This window comes from Lepidothrix coronata, unplaced genomic scaffold (assembly GCF_001604755.1).
Source record: "Lepidothrix coronata isolate B3197 unplaced genomic scaffold, Lepidothrix_coronata-1.0 Scaffold13, whole genome shotgun sequence".
In the NCBI taxonomy this organism is placed as follows: domain Eukaryota; kingdom Metazoa; phylum Chordata; class Aves; order Passeriformes; family Pipridae; genus Lepidothrix; species Lepidothrix coronata.
Window position 1 is genome coordinate 6,976,438 of NW_016690193.1, and position 20,461 is coordinate 6,996,898.

The following is a 20,461-nucleotide window of genomic DNA, read 5'->3' on the forward strand; positions in this document are numbered from 1 at the left end:
ACAGATTTAATCAGGTTTTTTTCTAATGCATTTCTAATTATGTATCTATCAATATGTCTATTCATATTCTCAGATCAGATTAGAACACTTCTTATGTCATGTAAAGTAATGAATTTTATTGTGCTTTTTGGTGGCATGTTGCAGTTGCACAACTTTTATTTTATTTATTCCTGCACTAGCTGATTATAGGATCATTTAAAACTTAGATATTTATTTATAAAGCATATTTATCTGTCCATTTATAGTTTATCTAATTTAACTTGTAGTATATCAATAGCGAATTATATGCTTTACTCCAAAAGCTGCACCATGACAGTCTGCAGAATACAAAATGCAAAAAAGTGTAGTCATGAGAGAAAATGGAGTATTCTACTATTTCAACTTCAGAAAAGTAAGGTACATTTCTTGCTGTGTTAAACATTAATTAATTATTGCTTTTCAACTTTCTGGCCTTTTCTTTAATATAATAATCATCATGGGACAATTTGTAAACCTCAGAAAGAAGACTAAATGTCACAAAAATAATGGTCTTTTATACACGAACTTGGGGAAAGGTAAACCTGAAACAAAGTAATTTAGGACAAACTAGGAAAACCACTCAGCATCAACCCCAGGGATCAATGCTCCATGTAAGATATACAACATATTTGTAACTTTTCAGAATAAAGCCACTTTCTTAGATTCACCAGAAAAGCCACCTTCAAAACAATCAAACAAGTTTTGGACACAGCCATCCATCAATATATTCTACTCTTTATGTACCATAATTCTTGGGTTCTTTATGCCACTCATCAACTTAATTCTTTTTCCCTCTTTATTAGAATACTAATCCCATCAGTTCTGCTCAGATTTTGTAAAAATAAAAAAGCTTTTGTATCTTTGCCATCTTTGCAGTAACTAAGTATAGATCTAGAAAAAAATTTATACATCCCAGTAAGAAATGTGGAATGGCAGCATTAATTTTTAGGTGACTTGCTCTCCAGAACGTAACGCACCAAAACATGATGCCAAGTTTTTAGACTCTGTTTGTAATCAAAAAAAAAAAAAAAAGGAACAATTAGCAGCCGGCCACCAAAGTTAGCCAATTCAGAAGAACATCAAGCTCCTGTGGTAGAGGCCACCCATTAAAAGGGATGTCTTCTAATCCAATGTGCCAGTGGTTATCCTCTTACCCATTTTAAGATCCAGATAGCATTCATTACTCTGCCCAGATACCACGTGAGCTCTTCAGTTTCTATGGCAAAGGAGGCCCTGGAGCCTGTCAGCTCCTCCTCTTCAAGCTATTCCAAATTTAATGGCCAGCCTAAGAATCTGCAGTCTCAACATAAATTTCAATTTAGCATTAGGGTAGTGTTTCGCTACTAAATACACATAAAGTTCATTATTTCTGTGAATATTGTTACATTTTATATTTCACATTTTATATTTCACAATCTTTTGTATTGGATCTCAAACCCAATATCCTATGAAATAAAAAAGCTTCAACAGGCTGAATATAAATATCTCCACCACACAATATCCTGGTTCCTCAGAATTTGCAAGAGTCATTAGGCATGAACAAAGTCTAGAAGGAAGGAACTATTTCCACAAGCTGTAGCAGGAGATGTGGAGTAGTTTGAAAGTGGAAATAAAGAGAATTAAGGCGATAGGGGAATAACAGAGAGCAAAAGAAAATCCTGAAAGGTAATGACCAGATAATGAACAGGTCACCACAGAGAAACAGCAGAAAAAGAAAAAAAATCAACAACTGTCAGCCAGAAAGAATCTAAGTCTTTGGGAAAAGAAAACTGACAGTACATGAACAAAATTATCTGTGTGAGAAGGAGCAAAGAAATAAAAAGCTCAGAGATGTCTGACTATGGAATAGACAAGAGAGACATCTTCACTATTTGGTTTGACATTCTCGCTAAACAGCAAGGAAAAAAATGAACATTTCTGTCTGGGAAAGAAAGAGATAAGCTAGAAGAGCTTCTGCAGATAGCAGCAGGGACAAAAAAAAAAGCCAAAAGGTGGGACTCTCTATTGGGCATAAGAAAGAGCAGGTTGTATTGAGTGTTGGAGAGAGTGGGGCTGAACTTTTACTGCAGCTGTATTGCATCAGAAAAAGCTGCATTGCTCCAAAAGCTGTAGTTCCCATTTTCTTGTAGGCTTTCAGCAAAAAAGTAGGTAATAAGGGTTCTTTACTAAACCTCCTACTGTTCTCACAAAACATCAGACCTACATCAATTAAACTATGAAAAGGAAAAGAAAGACTATGTTTGAGAAATGTCCCTAGGGCCAGAAAATCCTAATCCTCTCGAAGGGGTGGGAGCCCTATTGCTTTTGATTTTAAGAACAATTTTAGACAAAGTACTTGAAAATGCCAATAAGGAACATTTGTGCACTGGCAGGAGATTAACTCAATGATCTAATAGGTGTCTTTCCCCTCTAGCTTCTATCATTCTTGTTTAAATTGCTCTTTAAATTTAGAGAGTTAAAATTAAATAAAGACAAGCTGTCACACCAGTACAGGCCTTTGAAAAATCTATTAAATTCATTCATCTGTTACAGCTCTCTCCATGGGCCAAATCCTTCCTTCCAGCGTAGTGCTGTTAAAATCAGTATCAGAAATTTGAGTAACTCTTTATTCCCTTTCAGGAGATGTAGCTTGTTTGGGAGTAAACTATCCTAAGTTTTTTAAACTCCGAAAACACCCAAGAGCTTATTGTTCATTATTCTTTATTTGAAGGCCAAAATAATAATAGTAATAATAATAATTATAATTATAATAATGTAGCTTAAAATTGAATTTAACTTTGTGTGGGCCGAATACCACTTTCAGCTCCAGTGGCATAAATGACAACAGAATTTACTTTGAGCTCCCATTGCTATTTAACGGTAAAAGCCATGAAAGACAATAGTGATTAGAGGCCCCCTGGAAAGAAAAAATCCAGACATCATAACTCTGTGCTGTCTCTACAATCTGTATAAGTGTTATTAGAGCAGTGGCTGGTTTCTTAAATGGCTCTGACAGCTGATCTCATCCCTGAGTTTTATTTAATGACTGTTTTTATCACTGAGTCACGGAATAAGTGAAGTTGGAAGGGATCTCTGGAGACGAGCTGGTACAACTGCCCTGCTCAAGCAGGGCCACTTAAAATCAGTTGACCCAAACCATGACCAGACATCGTTTGATATGTGTCCAAGGACAAAGACTGCACAACCTCCCTAGGCAACCTGTGCCAGTGCTCACAAATTAAAAACAATAGTGTTTCCTGAAGTTCAGATGTAGCCTCTTTGTGTCCATTTTATCTTGTGCCCTGACAGTGGGCACAATAGAAGATCCTTGCTTCATCCTCTTTAGGTATTTATACACACTGACGAGATGCCACCCTGAGTCTTTTCTTTTCCAGGCTGTACAATACCAGCTTCCTCATTCTTTCCTCACAGGAGAGGTGCTCCAGTCTCCTAATCATCAGCCCCTGGACTCTGTCCAGTATGTCCATGTTTCACTTGTGTTGAGGAATGGGGAATCATTCTCATTTATAATCATTCTCCCATCTGCATTAACAAGCTAATCATACATGGACAACTTGTACAACAGTAACAGTTTTGTGAGTCTTCTGACAAGTTCAAACGAGTTTAGAAAGGACTGTTTTGTAAATAAATGACCCTTTGATTCTCTGGGTAGACTAGAAAATGAGCCCTATTTTCCCTTTAGTTATCTATACAGAATGTTTCTTTTAGAATTTACATTTGTTGTCACAAGCTTCCTGGTTTCCTTTATTATTTGTATACTTTTTAAAAGAGTTGATTGAAAAAAGCTCATGAAGTAATCACTTGGAACGAATAAAAGCCTTTCATTCCTTGTTTTGCAACTGCAGTGATGTCAATTATGTCCCAGAGTGGGGCATATTATCAACCATAAAAGTATAAGTGATCTCTGCATCTCACTTATGAACTAAGCAACAATAAGAATGTTAGGAAAAAAAATCACTCTGGCAGAAGATTAAACCATTTTAGCTAGCAGCATGCTTACTCAGTATGGGGACCATTTTTAATGCAGGACTTACTGTTGTCAATTTCTAATGCATCCACAAGGATTAGAATACATAATAGCTGTCACAGCAAGACTTCTTTAATAATTATTTTAGTGGTAGGGAAATAGAGTTCTTCATGTGGTGAGCAAGAAACCACTGCTTGCCCTCAAGGAGAGGTCCAACATCTCAATTCAGCATGGTTCTTAGTCAAATATTTAATCATAAGTACATAAGTGACCTCATTGCACTAAAAGGTCAGTCTGCAGAAAATCTTACAAAATTAGAAAGGCTTTGGCTACTTGTGTGCACCCACGCATCAACCCAAACCATAATGTCTCCGCTGTTGTCCATTGTAAAGAATAACTTATTATATATAAAATGGTATGGTAGGATCCTGGCACCAAATCATGCTCTCTTTTTTAACAAACAAGGGGACTTGGTATTCCATCCCTTCTTTCATTCAGGAACTAGCAATTTGTCAATCAGCATGTGCTGATATAAATCTTGTAACTGTCCCAAAGGAACAGACTAACAGAGGTTTTCACCTGAGCCCTTAAATACATCGCTTCCCACTAGGGTAAAAAAAATGCTGTGTTTATTTAAAAGTGCTGTAGCTTCCACTGTAAACCTGATTCCTTTTTGCTCTGCTTGACAGTAAGCCTGCTGCAACAGCAACACTATCCTGTCTAATAAGTGGTCTTCCACTTCCACAAATGTAACTGCTGTACCTCTTCCAGCCATAATTCACCTCCTATCACAACAGTGTGCACTGGGTATAGAGTTAACATTAGCTGCAATATAAGCACATTAAGTTTAATCTTAAAATGCACAGAACAGGCCACAGTGTGACTGGATTTGCAAGTGTGTGGAGAGAAAAATGCTAAACATAACCCTTTTGTGTGAACCCATACATCGCAAACACTACTCCTGCCTTACAACCAGACACAGCTTTTCTGTGGGAGTGTGAGGCAACCATTACCACTTTCAAATTCCACATTTTTCTGTAGGGAAGAGGTTTTCCTGATGTAAAGGAATTGTCATATCCGACAGAATTGAATATCATGAACGATCCATGTGAGTCTGGACCACAGAAGAAAGACATATACCCTGGTGGGACTCAAGACCTTCCTTTGAGGAAATTGAGTAACTGGGGAAAGGAGATAACAAGAAATTATTTCAAAAGTCAAAATAAACGGGAATAGAGATGTACCTATGATTAATTTACTTATTCAGTTGTCAGTCTGCCTTTAATGGAGTCAAATGTTGCCAGATTTTCTTCTTGCTTTTCTCATATTTTACTCATTCTGTATCTTGGCCTTGTTTTCACACACTTTGGTAATCATGAAATATTCTGTTCCATCATATATCTTCTAATAAATGAAGTTACTAGAAATGCTGATGCAAACAGAAACAGGGTAGACATGAAAAAATCTTAAGAAAAATAGTACTGTTAATCAGGAGTGAGAGAGTCTCCAAAAAAGAGAACTGCAAACGGCATACATATCAGATTGCTTTTTTCATATTGCTCCCTTAGTAGAATGGTGAAAATAGAATTAAGGAATTAAAGTGACCCTATTATGATGGTCATTGGAGGTCCAAGACAACATGCTTAACAGCTAATTTCACTAGATTAACAGGACATTCAAAACATATTTACCTGTTTTGTATTAGTTTCCCTTCTCAGCATTACCATAGCACAGTTAATTTTCAGCGGGATTTTGAATTTAATGAGGTTCTTTAATGAGGAAGCCTATTAACATTCACACTTAGGAATTAAAAGGGCATCCCAGTCTATGAGCAAATGAATCTTAGTCCCTCTGGAAACTATTAGACAACCTGTGTATGGCTTTGTTTGGTGATCATTGCACCTGCGCTACAAGAGGTTCAGAAATTTTGGTGTTACTCTGCAAACAAGAAGCTTTGCCACGCCTCATGAGGATTTACCTCCTCACTATCTCTCCTTGGTTTTACCACAAGGAGCTGCTGTTTCTTCAGTTGTACTGACAGACTGTACCTCCAAGTCATTGCCTTTAGCTTTACCCTTTAACCAGGTGAGATTTCAACAACAAAAAAAAATTTACCAGACATGTGAATGGGTGCTTACGTTTGAGAACATACATGCATATGATAAAAGAGAAGTTTAAGACAAAATTATCACACAAAACACAGTCTGCCTAGGTTTTTTATTATCAGGACAACTCTAGCAAGATGAGAATATTTAGCTTTTACATGTTGGAAATCAAGAGTAATAATCATTACTTTTTAAAAGATCTAAATTTCTCTGACATGCCTTCATTCACATTCAGCTCTCTGAGCTCGGGAATGGCCAGCAAAATCCCCACTGAAGACTATTGTGCAGGCACATATGTGTATTGAAAACTCTTCAATGCATTTACTGAACTCGTTTTTCAATGGAAAAAAACCCAAAACCCCAGTATTTTGCTCATGCTTGTTGAAAAAAAAAAGAAGTCTAAATTATAAAGCTATTGAATACATTCTCACCATTTTGTGAAAAAAAGCCAGGATGGGCAGGGTGTTTAGGCCTTCTAATCTTTTTCTAGCTGACGGTTTTGCATTCTGGCACAGTTGCTGTAGGCTTGTCCCTGTGATCTTGAGCAGAGCTGTGAAAACTCCCACTAAGGGTGACTGGACAAGCACAACATACCTCCTGCTTGAATACTCTTCGTGTTTTGATTGTGTTGCCTTAGAATCATAGAGTTTTAAAGGTTGGAGAAGACCATTAAGATCATCAAGTCCAACCATCAATCAAGACCACCACCCTGTTCACCATTAAACCATGTCCTCAAGTGCCACATCCACATGTTTTTTGAACTCTTCCAGGGATTGTGACTCTGGTGTTTCCCTGGGCAGCCTGTTCCTTTAAAAAATGCTTTAAAACCCTTTCCATGAAGAAATTTTTCCTAATATCTAATCTAAACATCCCCTGGCTCAACTTGAGGCCATTTCCTCTTGTTCTGCCACTTGTTACTTGGGAGAAGAGACTGACACTCAGGTCACTACAACCTCCTTTTAGGGGGCTGTAGAGAGAGCTAAGGTCTCCTCTGAGCCTCCTTTATCCAGGCTAAACCACCACAGCTCCCCCATCCACTCCTCATAAGACTTCAAAAAATATTTTCCCAATGGGAAGAAAGATAATGGAACTAGAGGTACAGGTGGAGAAACAAAAGATATAGGCTACTGCCCAGCAGCCTGGTTGGACTAGTAGTGGAGAAGGTGACAGCGGTGGAAAAAAACATGGTTAAGAAAGAAGAAACTGAATTATGAACCAGATTACAGAAGGGTGACAGTCCACAGGCTGTCAGGGACTTTTGGATATGTGTAGAGGGAAGTTCTGGGTCCCTGGGAGACAAATCACCTGGAAAGACTTCGTCGATAACTACCTTTCTAAAGGAGCGGTGGACAGATCTGAAATGATGAACAGGCACTTCATTACCATGATCTTTGTTTCTGGAAAGTATCCTCCTGAATGGTACATCTGGTTTAATATTGGTAGTGTGGACACGTTTGAATGAAATCTTGAAACTGTGCAGCAAGATCTGCGGAGAACAGATTGCCTGTAGTCTACTCAACAGAGAGTGATGGATCATTTCTCCAGTTTGTTGCATGTGATCCTGGTTACTGGTTCTTTACTGTGCACATTAAGAAGGGTCCTGCAGGCTTAGATTCAGCAGGGTGTCAAATGGATGGACATTTCATTGTGGGTGAAACCATAGTCAAAGTCCTTAAGGAGGAAATAGATGTTAAATTCAAAAATGTAACTGGATATGAGGAGACCAAATTAGAGATAATGGAGTTTGCAACCTTTCTGAAAAATCCCAAACAATATGAGGATCTGGGAGCAAAAACTCCAAAGGGGGCAATTCTGACAAGTCCTGCAGTACTGGGGAAACACTTCTATCTAAAGCTACAGCTGAAGAAGTTAATGTACCATTTATCACAGTCAATGGCTCAGAGTTCTTAGAGATATTTGTTAGTGTCCTTCCAGCTCAAGTTAGAGACTTATTTGCTCTTGCTCGGAAAAATGCCTTGTGCATTCTCTTCATTGGTGAAATAGGCACAGTAGAAAGGAAGAGAGAAAAGAGCAACCTTGGAGGACCAAGGGAGCAAGGGAATACACTCAATCAGATTCTAGTAGAAATAGATGAATTTAATACAATTACTAATGTAGTAATTTTGGCAGGTACTAACAGGCCAGATATTTCTGACCCCGTTCTTATGAGAAAAGGGTGCTTTACCAGGCAGATTTACATTGGACATGCAGGTATAAAAGGAAGAGCATCTGTTTTCAAAGTTCACCTTAGACTCTGCCACACCCAAAGTAAGAACTTCTCATGATTCTTTTTTCCCTCCTGATAATTTTCTTTGTAGTTAGACTGTACATTTTTGTTTAGATATGGACAATGTTTTGTTTGTGTGCTTGGGGGATTTTAGATAAGTTTTTTTTTTTTTTTTGTTCTGGGAAGTTATGTGTAGCCCTGCAGCTTTTCAAAATCCCTTCAGTAATTTTGCCTAAGAAAACAGCAGTTACATTTAGGAATGCAGCTTCCCTTATTTCCCCAGATTTTTCCTAATAAATGCCAATGACATGTCACAATATCCTGCATTCTCTTTGCATACAATAGAATCATAGAATGTTCACAGTTTTAAGGGTCCTTAAAGATCATCTAGTTCCAACCCTTCTGCAATGGGCAGGAAACCTTCCTTTTTTTAAATACATCCTAGATGTTCAGCCGCCCAAAATCATGCATGGGTAAAATATGGCTGAAAAGATTATATAAACAATTCAAAGAATAAACATAGAAAGGGCAGGACACATACAGGATGAGAGCAAGGTTGGCAGAGGAAAAAAAAAAGGAAAAAGAAAAAAGGAAGAAAAAGGAAAAATGAGCACTACTTGTGCTGAATATATAATGAGGACCTGGAGGAAAAGAATCAGGATGTGAGGACACTAGCCACATTTTTCTGCCTTCCAAAGCTCAATTTAGAGACAATTCCACCATGATCTCCAAACTCTTTGTAATATTTTTCCCTAGGGACTGCAGTACCCTGTCTCTCTGAGGATGGTTTTTGGTTGTTGTTTTTTTGTTGTTTTTTTTTTTTCCATAATTCATACCTCTTTCACGCTAGCTTATATAGTCTGACAGACTTCTCTTTTCTGTGAGCCAGTTTTGCTTTTCTCTCACTCCTAGCTTTGTGGTTTGACTCTAATAACTTATCTTTTTGGTATGTGGCAGTCAAACACTTCTGCTCTTTCTAAGAGGACTTGTCATATTAATTTAAGCTTTACCTTGACAAACATGCAAATACCGGCTTAATTTTAGGTTTGAACTTTAGTGAGATAAAACACACTTAATGACTTCCTTGAATCAGGACCTCAGTTTCATAATTCTAATCTCATGCTCCTTCAAGGTGTGCACCTAGTGATTAATATATTTATAAGTTTTTAATCATGCTGAAAATTTTAAATGCATACGGAAGCAATAGCTCAGAAAATGACTTGAAAATTGCCAGTCTCTGGCAAGTCTCTGAAACTGACTGTGTGCTATTTGTGTGTTAGTGTGTGTTCACTCTCTAAAAGCAAATTTTTATACTGCATCAAGCACTTACAATTTGTCTTCTCTGAAAAAAAGAAAAAAAAATCCTGAATTCATTTACATAGCAAAATGTTTCTTGAACCTTTCTTTGCTCTAACACCAGCATCCAATGTTTCTGATGAGAAAAACAGACCGTGAAAGACAATAGATAATTTTAGCAGCAATTCACATTGTATGCTGCTTCTGTTCCCATTATGCAGTGTATGCACATCCCTAAATATACTTTCAGATGCCTTCTTTCCCACCTCAAGCCTTTTGCTATCAAAATTCATGCATAAACTTATGTTAATAAGATAGTGTGAGGCATTGGTCCAGAGTCTGAGATTCACACCATTTCACTGGTGTAAATCTAGAATAGTTATTAGTTTCAGTAAGACTGTTTGTATTTATACTGGTGTAATGAAATTTTGATAAGCTGAGTTATTATTTCCTAACAGGAACAGCTATTTTTATTCTGTTCTAAATTGGAATTTTTGCTCCTCTCTTTAACAATACGGTTGAGCCACTGCACAAGAAGAAAACATTAGAATCCTAAATTACTAATGATTCAATCAATATACTGAAACTATAAAAGTATAGCCTTTTCTGAATTTGAGTATTAGCAGACTTTCTTTCTCTACTTCAGTGAAACATCTGACTTAAAAGAAGCTATGACAATGCTGTGAATGCAAATTGCATGTAGTATCTTTGCAGGAATGGAAAATACAGACATCCTCAGTGTCTCAGATTAAAAAAAAATGACAGCTTTTGATTTTTTTCACTAGTTTACCTGTTTACCACGTCTCATTTCTAAGACAAAACATATTTCTGAAGAAGGTAATATTTTGTTTACAATATCACATATGCATTTTACATACAGAGCTATTAGTAAATTGGTAGGTTACATTCTAGTCATTAAGCAGAAATATATGCTATAAATTAGTGCAAATAACAGAAGAAGTTTACTTAATACCTCCATTCCCTCTCACCCCAGCTCTGATCCATACAAAGCATCAGATGGAAAAAGATATTTCAGGATTTTCCTGAAGAATCAGTTGAGTATTCTATTGAAGATATAAATTGTGTATGTGAGAGAATATAATAATGGCTTGGTTTGCTAATATCTATTAAGAAGAAAAGATAAACTAATAACTGTAATTGTTTAGACTGAACTTCTGTTACACCCTAAGTAAGTAATACTGGGAGTTTTTTTCCTGTAGTTTGGACACAGTAATTTTCTACGTTGTTAAAATATTCCCAGATTAAAACCACACATTTATTTTATATTTTTTACGTAGTGCACAAGCATATTAATTATATAACACAGCTTGTATCAAAAATGTAAAAAAACCAAACCAAAACTGAAACAAATTGAGTCACAAAAATATCTAACTATAAATCTTGTTATAATCACTAGATTTCTCTCTCAGAACATATATTTTATTAAAGGGAAGGAAAGTGGAAAACAAAACAAAACACAGCAAAAAAACCCCCAAAGTCATGACTCCTTTAAACTCCTCCTTCTCCCAGCTTATCCTAGCTATGCTTAATATTTTAATGTAAAAAAGTATAAATGTAATTTCTATTCTTATGTCAATGATTTGTACAGTACTTGGAAGCCAGCAAAATACAATGCAGTCAGGCTTTTTTATGTGCTCCATGCCTGAAAACCAATGTAAAGGGAAAAAACAAACCTGGTATGTATAAATCAATCCTAAAATATAGAGTAACACATGCTACAATCTTAGAAAGACTCCTGGATAAGATTAATGAAAAAGCTTCCCGTAAAATGCATGTCAAAAATTCTGAATTATAAACTGTACTTATAAATGTAACATAAATCTTAATATGTGGAAATCTGTGTGATGCAATACATGTGCAGTACATGTATAAATCAATATATTTTAAATATAAATCATGTGTATGCAATTTATTCTATTTTCTCTCAATTTTGGAAATAAAAATTAATAAGATGTCAAATAGAATACAGTCCAATGGAAGAAATCTCATAAAACATAAATACTTAGGCAAGATTATAAAATATATTAGTTCTGCAGACACAATTTAACTTTGTTCATTGAAATCAGTGGGAATAATTAAAACAGGAGCAGTAGCAGAAATTTCAATGTCAGATATTTCTCGTTAATGGGCATCAATTGGACAAAGACAGGATAGCAAAGTACATGTCTCGTGCAACAATACAGATTTTCATCAGTTTCAAAATGTATTATACTGTATGATATGTAGTCATACTAGAATATAACAGATGGTATGGGGCTGAATACAAGGAACCAATACACTGTGGCATTCTGTCATAGTTATAAGACTCATCAATAGAATCAAATCTGGAGTAGCAAAGAAGTGAGAAAATTGTTACCAACAAAAGTTTTCTGCAGTGGACTTACATACTTTGCTTCATATGTTCATCAGATTTCATTTAATGAATAATCTGAAAAATACATAGTAAATATTAATATCTTTTCCATCCTTAAAACTTTTCTCACATAATTTCTTACTCATGATTAAAAAATTAACAATTATTACATTGGCAAACTGTGTGGCTTACGGGAAGACATAACACTTCCAAGAAAATATTGTAAGAATTCAAACAGGATATGGACCTGGAAAAGTCTTTAATTTGTATTAATTTTTCATGTTAATTTCTCAACTCAGATCTGTTTAGAAAACTTTAGTGTACTAAAACCAAAGAACAACAATACACTGGAAAGGAGTAGTGTACTTTTACACTGTTGTACTGCTGAAAGTTAAAAGCACAAAAACACCACAAGCAAGCAAAAGATTTTTTAATGCCTTTTTGTTTTCCAGGACTCCCAAAACACAAACTCTATGGACTTTTAAGTAGGTCTACATCTGATTTTTTATTTTCAGACAGAAAATCTGATATTTTTGAAATTAAAACAATCCAAGATATTCCTCTTCCTCTAACTTAATAAACAAACATGATGATAATGTAAAATACTTACTACTAATTCTTAACTTCAAAACAAAATAATTTTAAAGACTCATTTAATTATAAATATTGCACATTCTCTTATAGAAGTTCTTCTTGCCTCTATTTCCATCTCTACTGATGATGTAGATCTGACTAAATAAAAGATCTATTAGAGAAAATTATCATGAAAGTATGACTTAACATAAATGTTTCTGAAAATGGAATCTCTGGTGATATTTCTCCCTTTTTAAGCAAAACATAATAAATAATTTAAGATTTTTATTCAGGATACAGGGGAAAGTTCTGAACTGAGTAGCTTTGGGTCAATATATGCAACATTAGAACTTGGAATATTTCCTTCACTGTGCAAATACTAAATAAGCCAGACTGTATGGATATTTCATTGTCACAAAAAACCACCAAGAACCATGGACCTGGTTTGTATTTTTTCCACATTTTGTAATGTAACTGAAATGGCTCCATTAGGAATAACAATGCATTGCCAACAACTCCAAACAGCATTAAATGGAGAATAAGCTTGTAGTCAGGGTTGTTAACAAAGAAGGTGATTTAGAAAACACATATAGTCTTACAGTTCAGTATTTTGGGTTTGGTTTCATTTTTTTGGTTGTTTTTTTTTTTTTTTTTTAATATGAAGTAAAATATCAGGAAGTTTGCCGTACTACAAAAAAAGGTCTGTGAGGAACTTCAATTTTCACTTCATTTTTCTCTGAAGATTTTTCAAAGCTAGCTACAGACTCCAGTGCCCTTCACCTGACATCAGTCAACTAAGGATTACCTTCAATAAAGATTTATTAATTTCTGTTAATCCTGGTAGTCTCAACTGAATTTGTCAGTACATTCTTCAAAACTAAAGAAATCCCAAACTTCACCACTGCAGAAACAATCACACTAAGAGCTCCGTTGGCACAGAAACCTCTGTCAAGCTCTATGGAAAAATAAGTAACAGGGATAACATCTCCTTCTTTCAGAGTCTTAGGAACATTGTCGACTTTTGCACTAATATTCTAAGCATACAAACTTCAGTACTTAGCAACAGATTAGAGCAGGCACAAGGCAATCACTGTCGCACATTGATTTCCCTAATGACTAATGACCATTATAGTTTCACTAACACAAGAAAGTAAAACTATGGAAAATTTCATTTGACTGAAAAATTAGGAAGGGAAAAAAGTGACCTTTGGCAAAAACCAGTAAAAATGCAAGCAGCTGCAGTGATCATTCTGACTAGGAACAGGAGCTGGTAAGTCGGAGAAACTCACTCCAAATACGTCATCAAAAATATCACCCGAGGGCTTGTTTTTAAAGATTCCCTTCCTACATAAAAAGAAGATAAATACTTACATTGCAAAAAGCTCCCAATTTTTTATGTTTGATGTGAAAATTGTTTATTTTTTAAAAATGCATGAATTCCGTCCTTCCAGAAGTATTCAGAGGATTGGATGGGAAAATCTCTAAGAGATCAGTTACCCAAAACTACCAGAAAACTAAGTAATTCCGTAGAAATTGCATATTCTTCCAATTCCAAACCCCCGCAATTCAGATCTTTAACTGCTCCTGAACAGTGAAATGTTCCTCTGTTCTCTATAAAATATCCACTTTAATCACTATGAAGAAGAAATAATGACTGAAGCATAACTGATTAGGGAAGCTCTCTGGAAGACGGAGAAACAGTTTTTAAGTTTTTTTCCCTGACCTCAGTTTTTTTGCATTTACCATTATTTCCTTTCCTCACTTAGAAAAGTCTGAAATATTTTGGAAGTAACCCATAGATCCTTCTCTTCCACAAAATCACTGATTTGTTTCAATAAAAATAACAAACCACTCTCAAATTCTGGGCTGTATTTCTTTGGTTTCTCAAACTTACAGTGATCAGCATGACCTGATCTGAAGGGTCTTAAGAACAGTGAGGGTTGTAAAGTTAAATATGATCTGATAGTACCTCAGAAGTGACTTGAGATCACTGCAGAACTTGAGACAGAGGCCCACACGGTATTATTGATTAGTATTTGTGCTGTTCTTTACCCTATTTATCTTTTCAACAGAAGGTGACATGGTAGCTGTCTGTTAAGCAGGTGCATAGGGAGATGGTTTCCAGCTACAGGAGGTTCTTTATTTGGTACTGAGGAATATAAGAATATTTCAAGTTAAATATTAAGAGTTATAAATGAAGAGACTGATTTTTAGTGTGGGTTTTGTTTGGGAGTTTTTACCTGTAAGCTTTTATCAGGTAAAAGTCTTCTATTACAGTAGCTTTAAAATAGCAAGTCTGGGTTTTCACCTAGCTGTGAATGTTTAAAAAATATAATCACATTTTTATGTGAAATATTCCACTTAAAAAAACAACCAACCAAATGCTTGAAAAACAAATGTTTTGTTTGATTTTTTTGTTTGTTTGTTTTTTCTTTTTTATAAACATGGTATAGGAAAGGCAGCAAAACGTGGAATCTAGGCTAGAACTGGCAGCCAGGGATAAAGGCAGACTTTGATGCCATAATTTGCAGCTATCCTTTTTATACATACAAGTCATCAAAGTGAAAACTGAATGTGGTTGTCACTTACTTTTGGAACTTACTCTTTTACCAAAACCTGAATGAGCTTCTTAGAGACACAGAAGTTTAGACTTTGGATTTTCCATAATATGAGTTACATAATTCATGCACTTGTTCACAATTATATTCTCACGGCCAAGGGAACCTAGCATTAGCTACAAATATAGAATTATGAGTTAAACTGCACCTTTCTCTCTCAAGTCTCTCCTCCTAAATACCTTCCCAATCACTCATTTAAATAAGATCTACAGTGAATACTGTGAATATCAGACTCTTAAAGGTCATTGTGACCTAGGAAAAACAAGTGCATTTCTCCAGTGGATGAGTAAACATTGATAAAGTTTAATTCAGTGACAGTGAAGTAACCAAGGAAAGCAATACAACGTAGTCCCAACAGAGACAGATGCTGTCTGCTATGCCCTTATCTGCATTTACTGATGATTAATTGTTGATCCTGATTTCTTTCCTTCACCAGCTTCTTTTACAACTCACATTACATTATACAGGATATGAGGCAAACTATTCAAGGCACAAGTTTATTATCAGTTTATTCCATCTGATTAGCCAAAACCTTCATTGCAATACACAGTGGAATTCATTATGCCTCTACTGGAGTTTAACTCATACATAAAATGCCCAGAATAATCTCTTCAGCCTGAAATTAGACTGCTTTGCTTTCCCTAAACAGCTCACTTTTATTTCCAGACCACTGCAGATAAGAATGACTTCAGCTATAGATAAATCTATTATTTTAATTGGTAGAAACATTTTCCAAGTTAAAAAAAAAAAAAAGAGATGAATTCACGTCTTTTTATGCATTGCTTTAAGTCATGGAATAGAGCAATTAACTGAGCACTAAATAAATTCTTGTTAGCCTCAATTTTTTCCTAAATTAAAATTTGTTTTAGTTTAGGAAATATTTCTAATTGATTTTCTGACAAGTTGGTGAATCCACTCTCGCTCAGGAAAATACAACTGCAGAGACTAGGCAGGCTAGCTTCATTTACTCTTAATATTTGATTTTTTTTTAATGAACTCAAAAACTCAAAATACATTTTTAGAGTAGTGTGTTTTAAAACCTGGTAGTGACTGCTGCATACTTCTAGCTAGATATGAGCTTCAATGTATACTGTGTTGGACTTTTTGTCTACCTTTACTCTTTGGAATTTTGGAATTTTTCAGTCCTTTAAATGATTCCTAGAAAATAATAATTAAAGATTGTTAGCATATTTTCTGATACTTTAGAATGACTAAAAAATCATCTCTCCCAATACCTCCAAAAGTAATTCCTTTTTAGACTAAGTAAAAAAACCTGGAAACATCATCCTGCTTTTAAATTTTTGTCTCTGAATTCTATAAGCAGGAAAGGAGAGGTTACTTACATTTTTGTCTCCAAATTCTATAAGTAGGGAAGGAGAGGAAAGGGTTGTACTTACATGATCCACATTCTATGACTTGAAATCTTTCCTGTAAAAGCTCAGGAAAACCCTGTTTTCCCTTAAATACAACATTCTGCTACCATTTCTTGAGGCATAAAATGCCATTGCTTCACCAACAAGACACCTTCATTGTTAGTAGCACCATATCACAATGAACAACAATATTGCGTCCTTACAATACAGCATTTTAGGAACCCTAAGAAGCCTTCAAGTATGTTTATAAAATTTTCAAATGTTTATTTAATACTAATGAATTCAAGCTACTACTGTTTAGCGTTATTCTGAAGTTTTATATATTGAATTCAGCTTTTATATGCACAGCCACACAACACTGCAGAAGATAGAAATTTTTGATTAGAAGATATAAAAAATCTGGATTCTATCTGTTATGAAGTCCTAGTAGTTCATATCTTTGAGGCAGTAACAATATATAGAAAGCAAGAAAACTAATCAGGAGAGTCAGAGTTTTGGGGAAAAGTGTCTATTACTTCTAATGAACTCTCTTTGCCAGTTCAGAGATTCCAGTGCAATATCTTTTCTGTGGAGACATAATACAATTTATGATGTAATACTTTCTACACAATTATAGCTACTCAACTGTTTAAATCAATAAACTACTTCTAAAGAGTCACCCAATTTCTGTTCCACTAGACCAAAATTAAATAGATTCCCTTGTGTATTTTAAATATTTTCTTTGATAAGTAAATAATCTCTAATAAGGTAAAACATTTTCTTATTTTGGATGAATATATAAGTTAAGCCTGAGAGATAAATCTTATAAAAGAATAAAATACATGTTTTTTTCTTTATTTTTATCTAGACTTTCTTTGACATTGTAAAATATCAAAATGCAAGCAGAGATAGGAAAGACGAAGTATTGCTAGCTAGAATTAGGACGAAAATGAAAGGCAAAATAATTCTAGCCTAGTATTTAAATATCAACTAGCCATACAAACACAAACAGTTACATATATCTAAAACCGTTTTTTGTTTCATATGCCTGACTGATGCATGCCTGAGCCATATTGGAAGAGTCTCACAGGTGATAGATGATTGATGCCTGATACATGAACAGGAGACCTCTTAATAAAATCTGGTCCCTAAATAGAAAATACATGCACACACAATAACAGTTTCGCATCAGAAACCCAAAGTTAAAATCAAAATTAGGATTATTATAGAATATGAACACAGAAAACAGTATTTTTGCACTACACAATATGCAAGTAGAGATGAAATATCATCTTTTATCAGTCAGAAATTTTAGGAGCATTGACTGAAGTTATGCCTTAATTTAGTACAGCAAACGCAACCCGAGAAATTTTCTGCAGTTTTAATAAGAGGCATTGCACATTTGGAGGGACCATTGTAATAACTGTAAAATGAAAACTTGTGTGCAATATATTATAAGGTAGAAAATTACCCTTACAGAATATTGCTAAGAAAATACAAATTACAACAGAAAACCCAAACATCTATACTGCTACTGAAATGGAAATTGTGAGATAATCTACACTTTTTTTACCTAGTACTCTAAGGAAAAAATCCTGCATGTCAGTAAACAAACACACACCTTTGTTAACCCATTTAAATAATAAGTTAAGTTTGTCATATCTACAACTACTTTATGAGCCAAACAGTTATGGGTAAGACTCACACAATGTAATCACAAAGAGAAATTCAATAATTCTGTTTTGAATGAGCTTACTTTGCCTGAAATACTTGATTTCTCATGAGTCACTAAAATTTCCTCCTGCCTCTCTTGAGGTCTAACTCTGTGTAACACCCTATCACATTAATATCTATGAATAAAATGAACACACTCTATTAGTATTGTAATATTAATATACAATCGCCAGTTTCATTTTAGGAATTTCACATTATACAGGTCTCTTTTTCTCAGACAAGAAATTACTTCCAAGCTATTGGGAGTAACTGCTGTTCTCCATCTGATATTGTTGTAAAAGGTCTTTGAGCTCCTTTACAGAAACAAGTGGCTGTTGAATGATAGTCTCCAAATCACAGAAAAGGGAACATGCATCTGCCTAAAACAGTAGCTTAGGAGCCTGCTGAAAGAATATTAGACTGTTGTTTTGAGGGGAAAGTACAGTAATATATTTAATGGAGGAAAGTGCAACTACAGTAACACCAAAATACAGCTAGATGAAAGTGGAAGGTAAAGGCTTATGTTTTCAAACACACACTGTTATAGCCAAAAATAAGCTCAGGTAAATGGAGTTTAAGTACTCAAATTTGGGCAATCTAATTATTTCAAATTCTCCACTCTAAAAGAGGTAAAGACATGCATTTGCTAAAGAAATCTACCACTACCTCACAAACAATAGAGGAAAAGGATGTGTATCAGGCGGAATTTCTAGTTCAAATAGACAAATGGTCTCTGTAGTCCTTTCTTCATTCTAGATTCAAATATTTGCCATTTAACAGAATTATTTTATGAGTTCTAGATCTCATGACAGGTTTCTTCTGAAATTTTGGGTCAAGATTTGTGTATATTGAAATAACAGTAATAATATTCTCTTACACCTGTCTCATGTTAGCTTGTTGTAACAGATAGAGGTTAATCTCTTCTTTTTGCGTAATGAGAATAAGTATTTTTTAATCCTAGATTTTGATGTAGGAGGTAACTGCTCTTTTGGAATTACTTTGAAAATATGGAGTGTCTAATAACCCAGAATGATAAAATCACTGAAAATGGAAGTTCTACAGTTTCAGATACCCAATGCGTTTCCAAAGCCTTCATTACACTAAGGAAAATTATTTGCCTTTCTTTTGTTAAATGCAGGAAAAGTGACAATTTCTTCCCTTCACTAGTGTTCAAGTGCTTCACTGAGAATGCTGGGAAAAGCACCAAGAAAACACTATTCTTATATATACAGGAAAGAGGTTGATGAAAAAGCAGAGGAATACCATAGAAGTTCAAGGACAGACAAGTCTCTCTTGGTGGTCTTTCATCCTTACAGCTCCTGCCCTCCTGGCTCAGAGCAGTGACCTCGTCTTGCTCTTCTCACAATTGCAAGACAAGTCCCTTTCCCTAGGTTTTGGATAACTGCTGTGGGAAGAACCATATTAAACTCAAACTGGCTTTCAAGACAGAAATGCCATTAAAACTGAGGTACACACTACAAAAAAAAATTCATTTCGATTAGCCACATCATTAGAAATTATTGTGCAAAACTAATTATGATAATCTATACAAACTATGTTCATAGTCTTTCAGGGCAGAGATAGTCTTTGACAGCTCTCTCCTGTTCAGTCCCGGCCACAGCAAGGCTGGAGAGAATGAGTGGCAAGTGGGGAAAAAAGCTTGGAGTTAAAGAGCTCACCATCCTGATTTTTGTTAGTTTGAAGGAGGTGAAATTTTAGATAAAATAGTGTTTAGCCCCCTATATGATGGTCCCTCCAAAAAATTTGATTTTTCTTATCTCACACTGCTTTAAAAGAGGGGGACGATCAGAAGCTTATCTGATCATACAGATAAGATGTATGATAAAATAAGATAGTTAAGATTTACATACATGTAAATCTTGAGAAAACAGTTTACTGGAAACAGAAATGAGATAAGAAAACAAACAGTAACAGTAACAATAACAAAAGTATACAGAAGAGTGATTTACATGAAAAGATGCTCTCCACGGACTCTGGGCAACAATGAACAACAGCAGATGGCTTCTCCACTCCCACCATGGTTTCTGGACCAGAAGCCCCACCCTTCTCAGAAGCTCCCTCTGACAATGACATGAGGTGGTATCAAAAAACCACATAGCCATGCCCACACGGTTACAGGGTCCACCCCTCACAGGTACTGCAAAAAATTAACTCTGTCCTGGCTGGAACCGTGACATTAGATAATGTATATTCATAT

At 35.2% G+C, this 20,461-nt stretch overlaps 1 pseudogene; it reads left to right on the forward strand.

The window, feature by feature from the left end:
• Window positions 1-7,354: 7,354 nt before the first annotated feature.
• LOC108492927 lies at window positions 7,355-15,381 on the forward strand (annotated as a pseudogene).
• The last annotated feature ends 5,080 nt before the right edge of the window (window positions 15,382-20,461 follow it).